We start from the raw sequence: 12,500 nt of genomic DNA on the forward strand, positions 1-12,500 counted from the left end.
GTAGTTACAATTATTCATGAGATCAAGGCATAATTAATGCACTAAAATACTTTTATAATGCAATGAATATAAAGACATTAATTATTCAATTAAGTGTTACTGAAGTCATTTTTTTCAGTGCAACCCAAACTGAAATGAAGAAAGGCATTATTGATGTAGAAGAGCACGTCATGGTTCGTTCATCTACTTCCTGTCGCCATCCTGCAGAAGGAAGCGCTGATGCTCAGCACACGCCAGAAAGCCTCACTAAACAGAAAGGTGTGAAATAATGCAGCGATGGAGCTGTGAAACAGGATTCTTCAGCGAGGAGATGAAACAGAGATCAGCTGGAGTCGTTCTGGAGTTGAACGGGAGTCTGCCGAACACCTCTCCAGAGACGAGCGCATCGAAGTCTGAAACACACACAGATCTCTGACTGTCACTGACATCACAGTCATACAGAGTGGAGAAGTTAATCAACTCAGGGTGTGTGTGGAATATTATCATCTTCAGCGCTGCTTCATACAGAAGGAAACACTGATATCCACACAGAGCTGATCTGATCCACGTCCGTGGAAACACAGAAAGTGTTTCAAATAAGAACCTCCACTAGACAGTAATAATGTGAGGAACAAACGGAGATCTCAGATGGGGTTTGTGTGAGGTCAGACGCACCTGGAGGCAGCTGAGCGACCTGCAGCAAGAAGGTGAAGCGGATGGAGATGCTGACGGGGGTCACCGGGGTCACCGGGGTCACCGGGGTCAGCGGACAGCTCTGTGACCACACACCACAGATCACTTTCAAACGCACCTTTCTGTGACAAGATCACGCAGTGAATCATCATCAGATAAAGCTATAAATGCTTCTAAAACGGAGTCGTTTGCATTCAGTAATGAAGCCAGCAGACGTTCACTAGTTCTGATGAAACCATCTTCAGCATAGCTCACACTTTCAGAAAGTCTTTAAATCTTCAAAACAATTACTGGAAAAGGGCATTTATTAATTATCTTACATTAATTGTATTTCCCAAACTGTTTAGGACTAATTAAAGAAAATGGCACACAATACGTCAAGCATTTGAAAACACAACCGTTAGCAGACTTCCATTAGTTGTTAATTAGTTCGCAATATTAAAACGAACTACAATATAGAAATAAAAGAAAACCTTCGATGCTCCTTCGATGCTCTTCCTCAGTATTTCTGTGATTTTTAAATCAAAAGTCTTGTTTTCTGTTAAAATATATTATAAATTCATAATCTACAATAGTTCAGTTTTTTTATAAAACAAGACTCTTACGTTAACTTTCCAGCTGCAGTAAACGTATCTGGACTCAAGGACGTTCAGATGGGAACAAGATGATAACGTTCTTTAATGCCATGACTGCAGGAATTAAAGACTTGCTTTTTAAGGCCTTTATTTGCGGAAGGAAGAATCTGATGTCTAGACTTCTGATCTGAACTCATCTTGTTCTTGAAGATGTCCAGCAGGCCGGACAGGTGTGTGTACTGACCAGGAGCCTCACGCAGGTGCACCATCTGCAAGTCTGTGTGGACCCCGGGCCCCTGACACTCACCTGTGAACATCTCCCTCCACTTCTGCTGGATCTGCAGCGGCACCTGACTGAACACACACACACAGAGACACACACACACACACAGAGAGAGAGAGACTCAACAGAGACACACACACACACAGAGAGAGAGAGAGACTCAACAGAGACACACACACACACACACACACACAGAGGAGCACAAACACGGCTCCACAGCGCCACCTGCTGCACACACACCGTATCTGACTCAAAATAACAGCCTTTACAATCATAGAAACAAAACTTATTGGAGTTTCTACATTATCTGTGTGTTTAAGGCTGAGCGGGTGAAATACTGCATCTGATCACTTAATGACACACATGATGTGAGGAATCATTTTGTAATGTTCCCTGCTCTTGGTTGAAAAATAACAATTAATTTTTAAATGCTGGGGTTCTGTCGTTTAATCAAACCAAATTTAGAGTCAGGTAAGTCAAGAAACATACAAAGGCCTGTGTAACTTTATAACAACATGCCCAACAAAACAACAAAGCTGCGAACTCTGAACTGAATCAACACTGATCTGAACAATGACTCTGTTGTTTTCTGTAGTGCTGCTTTACATGTATTTATTTGATAATTACTAACATTCACACTGTTATTTCCCTGTGTATTACTCATTTAAAACACTGCTTATACACCCCCGGTCAAAAGTTACAAAGTTAAGTAATAATTTCAATTTTTTTATGTTTCTGAAAGAAGTCCCTTCTGCTCAGCGAGGCTGCATTTATTTGAAAAAAAGAATACAGGAAAACAGTGAAATATTATTCTAATGTAAATCATCTGTGTTCTGTGTGAATCTGTGTTAAAGTGTAATGTATTTCTGTGATGCTCCGCTGTATTTTCATGAAAATATGATGATTTACTGCTCAAGAAACATTTCTGATTATTATCAATGTTGAAACAGTGGCTGTGTGTGATGTGTGTGTGCTGTCTGACGGTCACTCACCAGCCCGTGTGGGCCAGAGCGATGGACACGGAGCTCAGCAGCAGGTTACACTTGGACTCGCTGACCACAGCTTCACAGTGGACTCCGGGAGAAATCACCAGGAACTCACGCAGACCGAACCTGAGACCAACAGAGACAGAGAAAGTTTTCCCAATCACAGTAAATAAGCTTACAGATAGACTACATGTGCTAAAACCCAACAAGGCATGTGGCATCGACGGAGTAAACGAGATGATCAAATACACAAATAACAAATTCAAAACTGCAATAACCAAATTATTTAATATTGTTTTGAGTGTAGGATATTTTCCAGACACCTGGAATCAAGACCTAATCACACCAATCTTTAAACAAGTTTGAGCCAAGCAATTACAGAGGCATATGTGTTAATAGCAACCTGGGGAAAATATTCTGTTCGATTATTAACAAAAGATTACAAAACTTTCTCAAAACCCACAAAATCTTGGACAAAAAGTCAAATTGGATTTCTACCCAAACACAGAACATCTGACCACATCTACACCCTCCACACAATCACTGATCGACATGTATACCAACACAAAACCAAAATCTTTGCTTGCTTTATTGACTTTGAAAAAGCTTTTGATTCAATCGGTCAAGAAGGACTCTTCCTAGAACTACTGGAGAATGGGATTGGAGGGAAAACATTTGATTTAATCAGCACCATGTATAAAAACAATATATGTGCTGTAAAAATAGGGAATAATAAAACTGAATTTTTCTCTCAACATCGAGGAGTCAGACAAGGTTGCCCATTGAGCCCCACTCTGTTTAACATTTATATAAATGAATTAGCCAAAGAATTAAACAATTCCACTGCCCCCGGCCCAACTCTAACTGAATCAGAAATCAATGTCTCCTCTTTGCAGATGATTTAGTCATTAGCCGCATTTCCCCTGTAGGGCCAGTGCGAGTCAGGGCTTAAAACAAGCCAGGTGTGGTAGGCCCGAGCCCGGCCCTGGCCCTGGCCCGAGACGCTCAGGCCCTAGCCCAACCCGTGTCCGACAGCTCATCAGAATTATCAGCCCGAGTCCGACACGAGCCCCGTGTTTTTATTTATTTATTTTATTACACAGCAGAAGCCTGCCCTATTTGCAACAATTAAAAAAGGGGTAAGTTTTGTGTTATGTTTCTTTTCATTTCTTTATCAAGGTAATTTAGAAAAATGTTTGGAGCATTTTTTTTAAATGAAGACATTAATCAGCCGAGCCGACAGCGAGTAGCCTAAAACATATTTAATAAATTAAGCCTCTCATATTAACGCTAATACTTTAATTGGCTACAATAAAATCCATATATATAAAACACTTAAAGCATATCACACAGACAGTTAGTTTAATAGGCCTATATGTTTATTTATTAAACCACAGTGAGTAAAAAAAAAAAAAAATTGAAATACTGAGGCAGGCTCGCAACAGCGCTCGCAAACGAATAAGAAATAGCCTACAATCTATACAAATTAAATTAATTAAAAACAAACTTGCAGGTTATCTTACTCAAAAATGCACCACAGAACGAACATGTCCAGTTTTCCAACAGTTAAACGAAAATAAAGTCCAGTCAAATGAAAAGTTAGAACAGTCTCTTACAGAGCATCGTGGAGAAAAAGAATAGCATCCAGAGTGGAAGGTGTTAACCCAGTCCTCCTCTCTTCCATCACTCTTCCCGCTGCGCTGAAGACACGTTCGCTGCTGCTGCTGCTGGCGGGACACTAAACACAGAGCGAGCCAGTCTTGACAGTCTCGTGCTGTTTCCACCATAGCAGCACATCTCGTCCATCACCTTCCATGTTGTGATTGAGGCGCATGTATTGCTGTAATTCATCGTCGTCATCCTCGTCCTGCTCCACAATGTTTTCAAACTCGGCCAGCGCTCTCTTCTTTGCTGCGTGTCCCGCAACAACAGGTGCAGACACAGAAATGCTCGCTGCTGCATGAATCATCATTTTATAATTATTAGTTGGCCAACTAGGCTATGATTAATACATTAATTTAGAGGCCTATTATAGCTACTACTACAATAAGTGGATATAAGTGAAGTATAATCGTGGGTCGCACTGACGGAAAAGCGTGCGTGCGTGAGACTGTCATGTCAGTATAATTATAACGGGTTGAATTATCAGATTATGAAAGTTATGAGGTTATGAAATGTCTATGTTTGTTTTTCTATCGTCGACGTCAACTTCTCTTTTTTTTTTTATTAATGTCTAAAAATATAAATTAGAAGGATAACCCAAAAAAGGCCCGAGGCCCGGCCCGCATGTGAGCTATAACGTGAAAATTGGCCCGAAGCCCGGCCCTAGGGGCATAAATAAGTCGGGGCCCGTCGGGCTCGGGCTGAAATGCAGGGCTTTAGCCTCGGGCCAGTAGCTCGAGGCCAGAATAGCGCAGGGTTTCCTCAGTCAGGTCTGAAGCTCCGCTGCACACGCCCTTTACACGCCTCTCAGAACAACGTCATGCAAACTCATCATTTCAGCAACAAAGAGAAGTTATCAGAAAACTAAGAAATAAATCACTGAAAAATGCGCGATCACAAAACAAACATGATAAAAGCTGACGTTTGTTTGCATGCTTTGTTAAATATTCAAATTCAAAAGCATTGATGTTTTACTATAGAATAAGTGATACACTGACCATAATGAATTAATTTATCAGGACTCAAAATTAATCACCGGAAATAAATGTATTTATATATATATATATATATATTTTTTTTTTTTTACGCTTATGAAAATAGCCTGCTTATTCAGTCGAGTCTGTTTCTGTTTATTTGTAGTCACATTTAGAATGAATGATATTATCTTTATTTTTATAAAAGCTCTCAAACATAAAACATTATTATATTTCTATGAGGTGGAGCTAAACTCTCGAGAAGAGAATTATGACAGATAATATAAGTTCACGTACACAGCACGAACACCTCACAAACACAGCACGAACACCTCACGAACACGACATGAACATCTCACGAACACAGCACGAACACCTAATCGAACACAGCACAAACACCACACGAAAACAGCATGAACACAGCACGAACACCTCACGAACACCGCACGAACACCTCACGAACACCTCACGAACACAGCACGAACACGAACACCTAATCGAAAACAGCACGGACACCACACAAATACACCACGAACACAGCTCGAACACAACACGAACACCTTACGAACACCTCGCGAACACCGCACGAACACCGCACGAACACAGCACGAACACAGCACGAACACAGCACGAACACCTCACGAACACAGCACGAACACAGCACGAACACCTCACGAACACAGCACGAACACCTCACGAAAACAGCACGGACACAGCACGAACACCTCACGAACACAGCACGAACACCTCATGAACACAGCACAAACACAGCACGAACACCGCATGAACACCTCACGAACACCTCACGAACACAGCACGAACACCTCACGAACACGGCACGAACACCTCACAAACACAGCACGAACACCTCACGAACACAGCACGAACACTTCACGAAAACCTCACGAACACAGCACAAACACCTCACGAACACAGCACGAACACACCACGAACACCACACGAACACCTCACGAACACGGCACGAACACCTCACGAACACGGCACGAACACCTCACGAACACAGCACGAACACCTCACGAACACCTCACGAACACGGCACGAACACGGCACGAACACCTCACGAACACGAACACCGAATCGAACATAGCACGAACACCACACGAAAACAGCACGAACACAGCCCGAACACAACACGAACACCTTACGAACACAGTACGAACACAGCACGAACACCTCGCGAACACAGCAGGAACAACTCACGAACACTTCACGAACACCTCACGAACACCTCACGAACACCTCACGAACACCTCACGAACACGGCACGAACACGGCACGAACACCTCACGAACACTTCACGAACACCTCACGAACACGGCACGAACACGGCACGAACACGAACACCGAATCGAACATAGCACGAACACCACACGAAAACAGCACAAACACAGCCCGAACACAACACGAACACCTTACGAACACAGTACGAACACAGCACGAACACCTCGCGAACACAGCAGGAACAACTCACGAACACTTCACGAACACCTCACGAACACCTCACGAACACGGCACGAACACCTCACGAACACAGCACGAACACCTAATCGAACACAGCACGAACACCACATGAAAACAGCACGAACACAGCCCGAACACCTCACGAACACAGCACGAACACCTTACGAACACAGCACGAACACCTCACGAAAACAGCACGGACACAGCACGAACACCTCACGAACACAGCACGAACACCTCATGAACACAGCACAAACACAGCACGAACACCGCATGAACACCTCACGAACACCTCACGAACACAGCACGAACACCTCACGAACACGGCACGAACACGGCACGAACACCTCACAAACACAGCACGAACACCTCACGAACACAGCACGAACACTTCACGAAAACCTCACGAACACAGCACAAACACCTCACGAACACAGCACGAACACAGCACGAACACACCACGAACACCACACGAACACCTCACGAACACAGCACGAACACCTCACGGCACGAACACGGCACGAACACCTCACGAACACAGCACGAACACCTCACGAACACGGCACGAACACGGCACGAACACCTCACGAACACGAACACCGAATCGAACATAGCACGAACACCACACGAAAACAGCACGAACACAGCCCGAACACAACACGAACACCTTACGAACACAGTACGAACACAGCACGAACACCTCGCGAACACCTCACGAACACGGCACGAACACCTCACGAACACAGCACGAACACCTAATCGAACACAGCACGAACACCACATGAAAACAGCACGAACACAGCCCGAACACCTCACGAACACAGCACGAACACCTTACGAACACAGCAAGAACACCTCACGAACACCGCACGAACACAGCACGAACACCTCATGAACACAGCACGAACACCGCACAAACACCTCACGAACACCTCACGAACACCGCACGAACACAGCAAGAACACCACATGAACACAGCAAGAACACCACACGAACACCGTACGAACACCTCGCGAACACCTCACGAACACACCACGAACACAGCACGAACACCTCACGAACACAGCACGAACACCTCACGAACACAGCACGAACACCTCACGAACACAGCACGAACACCTCACGAACACGGCACGAACACCTCACGAACACCTCACGAACACTTCACGAACACAGCACGAACACCTCACGAACACGGCACGAACACGGCACGAACACCTCACGAACACGAACACCGAATCGAACATAGCACGAACACCACACGAAAACAGCACGAACACAGCCCGAACACAACACGAACACCTTACGAACACAGTACGAACACAGCATGAAAACCTCGCGAACACAGCAGGAACACCTCACGAACACAGCACGAACACCTCACAACACTTCACGAACACCTCACGAACACCTCACGAACACGGCACGAACACCTCACGAACACAGCACGAACACCTAATCGAACACAGCACGAACACAGCACGAACATCTCGCGAACACAGCACGAACACCTCACGAACACAGCACGAACATGGCACGAACACCACACGAACACCGCACGAACACCCAATCGAAAACAGCACGAACACAGCATGAACACCGCACGAACACAGCATGAACACCGCACGAACACAGCACGAACACCTCACGAACACAGCACGAACACGGCAAGAACACCGCACGCACACAAATCATCTAAACCAACAACATGTATGTTAGACCCTATACCATCTAAGCTCCTAAAAGAGGTGCTTCCAGAAGTCATAGATCCTCTTCTGACTATTATTAATTCCTCATTGTCATTAGGACATGTCCCCAAAACCTTCAAACTGGCTGTTATTAAGCCTCTCATCAAAAAACCACAACTTGACCCCAAAGAACTAGTTAATTATAGACCAATCTCGAATCTCCCTTTTCTGTCCAAGATACTAGAAAAGGTGGTATCCACACAATTATATTTCTTCTTAGAGAAAAATGGTATATGTGAGGATTTCCAGTCAGGATTTAGACCGTATCATAGTACTGAGACTGCTCTCCTTAGAGTTACAAATGATCTGCTCTTATCATCTGATCGTGGGTGTATCTCTCTATTAGTTTTATTGGATCTTAGTGCTGCGTTTGACACAATTGACCACAACATTCTTTTGCATAGACTTGAACACTTTGTTGGCATCAGTGGAAGTGCATTAGCATGGTTTAAATCGTACTTATATGACCACCATCAGTTCGTAGCAGTGAATGAAGATGTATCCTATCGATCACAAGTGCAGTATGGAGTACCTCAAGGCTCAGTACTAGGGCCGCTACTCTTCACGCTTTATATGTTACCCTTGGGAGATATCATCAGGAAACATGGTGTTAGCTTTCACTGTTATGCTGATGATACTCAGCTCTATATTTCTTCGCAGCCCGGTGAAACACACCAATTTGAAAAACTAATGGATTGCATAGTCGATATAAAAAACTGGATGACGAGTAATTTCTTACTGCTAAATTCTGAAAAAACAGAGGTGTTAATTATAGGACCTAAAAACTCTGCTTGTAATAACCTAGAACACTGTCTAAGACTTGATGGTTGCTCTGTCAATTCTTCGTCATCAGTTAGGAACCTAGGTGTGCTATTTGATCGCAATCTTTCCTTAGAAAGCCACGTTTCTAGCATTTGTAAAACTGCATTTTTCCATCTCAAAAATATATCTAAATTACGGCCTATGCTCTCAATGTCAAAGGCAGAAATGTTAATCCATGCTTTTATGACCTCAAGGTTAGACTATTGTAATGCTTTATTGGGTGGTTGTTCTGCACGCTTAGTAAACAAACTACAGCTAGTCCAAAATGCAGCAGCAAGAGTTCTTACTAGAACCAGGAAGTATGACCATATTAGCCCGGTCCTGTCAACACTGCACTGGCTCCCTATCAAGCATCGCATAGATTTTAAAATATTGCTTATTACTTATAAAGCCCTGAATGGTTTAGCACCTCAGTATTTGAATGAGCTCCTTTTACATTATAATCCTCTATGTCTGCTACGTTCTCAAAACTCAGGCAATTTGATAATATCTAGAATTTCAAAATCAACTGCGGGCGCAGATCCTTTTCCTATTTGGCGCCTAAACTCTGGAATAACCTACCTAACATTGTTCGGGAGGCAGACACACTCTTGCAGTTTAAATCTAGATTAAAGACCCATCTCTTTAACCTGGCATACACATAACATACTAATATGCTTTTATTATCCAAATCCATTAAAGGATTTTTAGGCTGCATTAATTAGGTAAACCGGAACCGGAAACACTTTCCATAACACCCTATGTACTTGCTACATCATTAGAAGAATGGCATCTATGCTAATATTTGTCTGTTTCTCTCTTGTTCCGAGGTCACCGTGGCCACCAGATCCAGTCTGTGTCCAGATCAGAGGGTTACTGCAGTCACCCGGATCCAGTACGTATCCAGACCAGATGCTGGATCAGCACCTAGAAAGGACCTCTACATCCCTGAAATACAGTGGAGCACTAACGCCTAAAAACGCGTGGAAAACGCTAGGCGCGCCACTTTCTCCTTCTTTCCAAAGCGCTCGGGCAGAAGCGCTCCTGAGGCGTCTGCCTTTGCTAAGCAACCATGATGTGCTCTCTCCATGAAGACGCGGAAATTTCAGCAAAGGGTAAATTAATTTGCAGCTCTAAAAACGCTTGCAGTAGCTCAGCTGCTAAATTTATTTCAAAATGGCAATCCATATACAGCTATGATCAGCTGTTCCTTCATCCTTCATCAGTAAAATATTGTCTGCGAGCTTCACCTCCTGTCCATACGGTAATTTCTCTACTGTGCGACAGAGAGTTGCTGGTTATGACGCAATCGTTAGCCTATTTTTTACAAATACTGCTTCTATTGGAAGATAACGTAAGATACAAGATAATGGAGCCTTTTATACATTTCCGTGTTTCTTTAGAAATAATTAATGGACAAATGAAGTCTTTAAACAACTCCGATGTAAAGTTATTCGCTGTCAAAGTGACACAAAATAAATGGGGGTCAATGGAATGCTAACAGCAGGTGGGGGTCTGCTAGCCAATGGTAGTATTCTTCTTCTTCTATGGGATTTTACACCAGCCGGCATTCAATAAGTTGCATTGCTGCCATCTATGGATCTATTATATCATTTCACTATATCCTTTTATACAGTCCAGGAGTCTATTAAAAATTTTAAAAGACAGAGTTTTCCTTTCTTGCTTACCCCTACTTCTAAAATACTTTTCAGAGATATTTCTTCCAAAACAATTTCTCGCAATTCTCTGTATAGCTCTTGCCTTTGTTGGTCATATTGTGGCATTCTGAAAAGTTGAAATGTTTTTAACTCGATGCAGTGCGGACACGCCTGGAAAAACTTGCGCGTAGCTTCCATTATGAGCCGCATACCGTGCGCCTACATTGGAAATAACAAACTTGAGTGCGCAAAAGACGCTATATGTGAACGGCCCCTTAATTCAATTCAATTCAATTCAATTCAAGTTTATTTGTATAGCGCTTTTTACAATACAAATCGTTACAAAGCAACTTTACAGAAAATTATGTTTCTACAATATTTAGTAGTAGCTAGTAGTTTGTGCACGTTTGACAGGATTTTAGTAAAAAAAAATAAAAAAATTATAATACAAGACGTAGTCAGCTAGACGATGAACTATCAATATTATTAATTAATAGTTATTATATGATGCAGTCACACATGTAGCAATAATTGTTAGTTCTGTTTGTTGATTCAAGGTTAGGATCATCTGGGGTCCTCTGAGGGTCAGCATCATCTCTTCTCAGGTGTTCTGGATCCAGACTGGAGCTTGTGTAAATCCTAGTTACCACGGGATGAAGATCCCAGCAGAAACAGAGAAACAAACAGAGACATCATTAGCATAGCTGCTGATCCAACAAAGTAAAATTAGTTTAACCCAAGCTAAAGAATAAAAATGCACATTTGATCAGATGCAACTACACTCACAATTTAAAAGATACATTATTCGTATGCTTGGCGAAAGAGATGTGTTTTTAATCTAGATTTAAACAGAGAGAGTGTGTCTGAACCCCGAACATTATCAGGAAGGCTATTCCAGAGTTTGGGAGCCAAATGTGAGAAAGCTCTACCTCCTTTAGTGGACTTTGCTATCCTAGGAACTACCAAAAGTCCAGCGTTTTGTGACCTTAGGGTGCGTGATGGATTGTAGCGTGGTAGAAGGCTAGTTAGGTACGCAGGAGCTAAACCATTTAGGGCCTTATAGGTAAGTAATGATAATTTGTAACTGATACAGAACTTAATAGGTAGCCAGTGCAGAGACTGTAAAATTGGGGTAATATGATCATATTTTCTTGACCTGGTAAGGACTCTAGCTGCTGCATTTTGGACGACCTGTAGCTTGTTTATTGAAGAAGCAGGACAACCACCTAGAAGTGCATTACAATAGTCCAGTCTAGAGGTCATGAATGCATGAACTAGCTTTTCTGCATCAGAAACAGATAACATGTTTCGTAGCTTGGCAATGTTTCTAAGATGGAAGAATGCTGTTTTTGTAACATGGGAAATATGATTTTCAAAAGACAAGTTGCTGTCTAATATAACACCCAGATTTCTGACTGTAGAGGAAGTAACAGTACATCCGTCTAGTTGCAAACTGTATTCTACAAGATTCTGTGTAGTGTTTTTTGGTCCAATAATTAATATCTCTGTCTTATCCGAATTTAATTGGAGAAAATTATTTGTCATCCAATCTTTTACATTTTTAACCCACTCTGTTAGCTTAGATAATTGGGAAGTTTCATCTGGTCTCGTTGAGATATATAGCTGAGTAATTTGCTGATAATAACTGTGGGACACACT

At 42.6% G+C, this 12,500-nt stretch overlaps 1 pseudogene; it reads right to left on the bottom strand.

Annotated features, from left to right (window-relative positions):
• LOC132153305 (rab3 GTPase-activating protein catalytic subunit-like) overlaps positions 1 to 3,070 on the bottom strand; it is a 25,471-nt pseudogene extending 22,401 nt beyond the window's left edge.
• Positions 3,071 to 12,500: the final 9,430 nt, after the last annotated feature.

Source organism: Carassius carassius, chromosome 11 (assembly GCF_963082965.1).
Source record: "Carassius carassius chromosome 11, fCarCar2.1, whole genome shotgun sequence".
NCBI classification, from domain to species: Eukaryota; Metazoa; Chordata; class Actinopteri; order Cypriniformes; family Cyprinidae; genus Carassius; species Carassius carassius.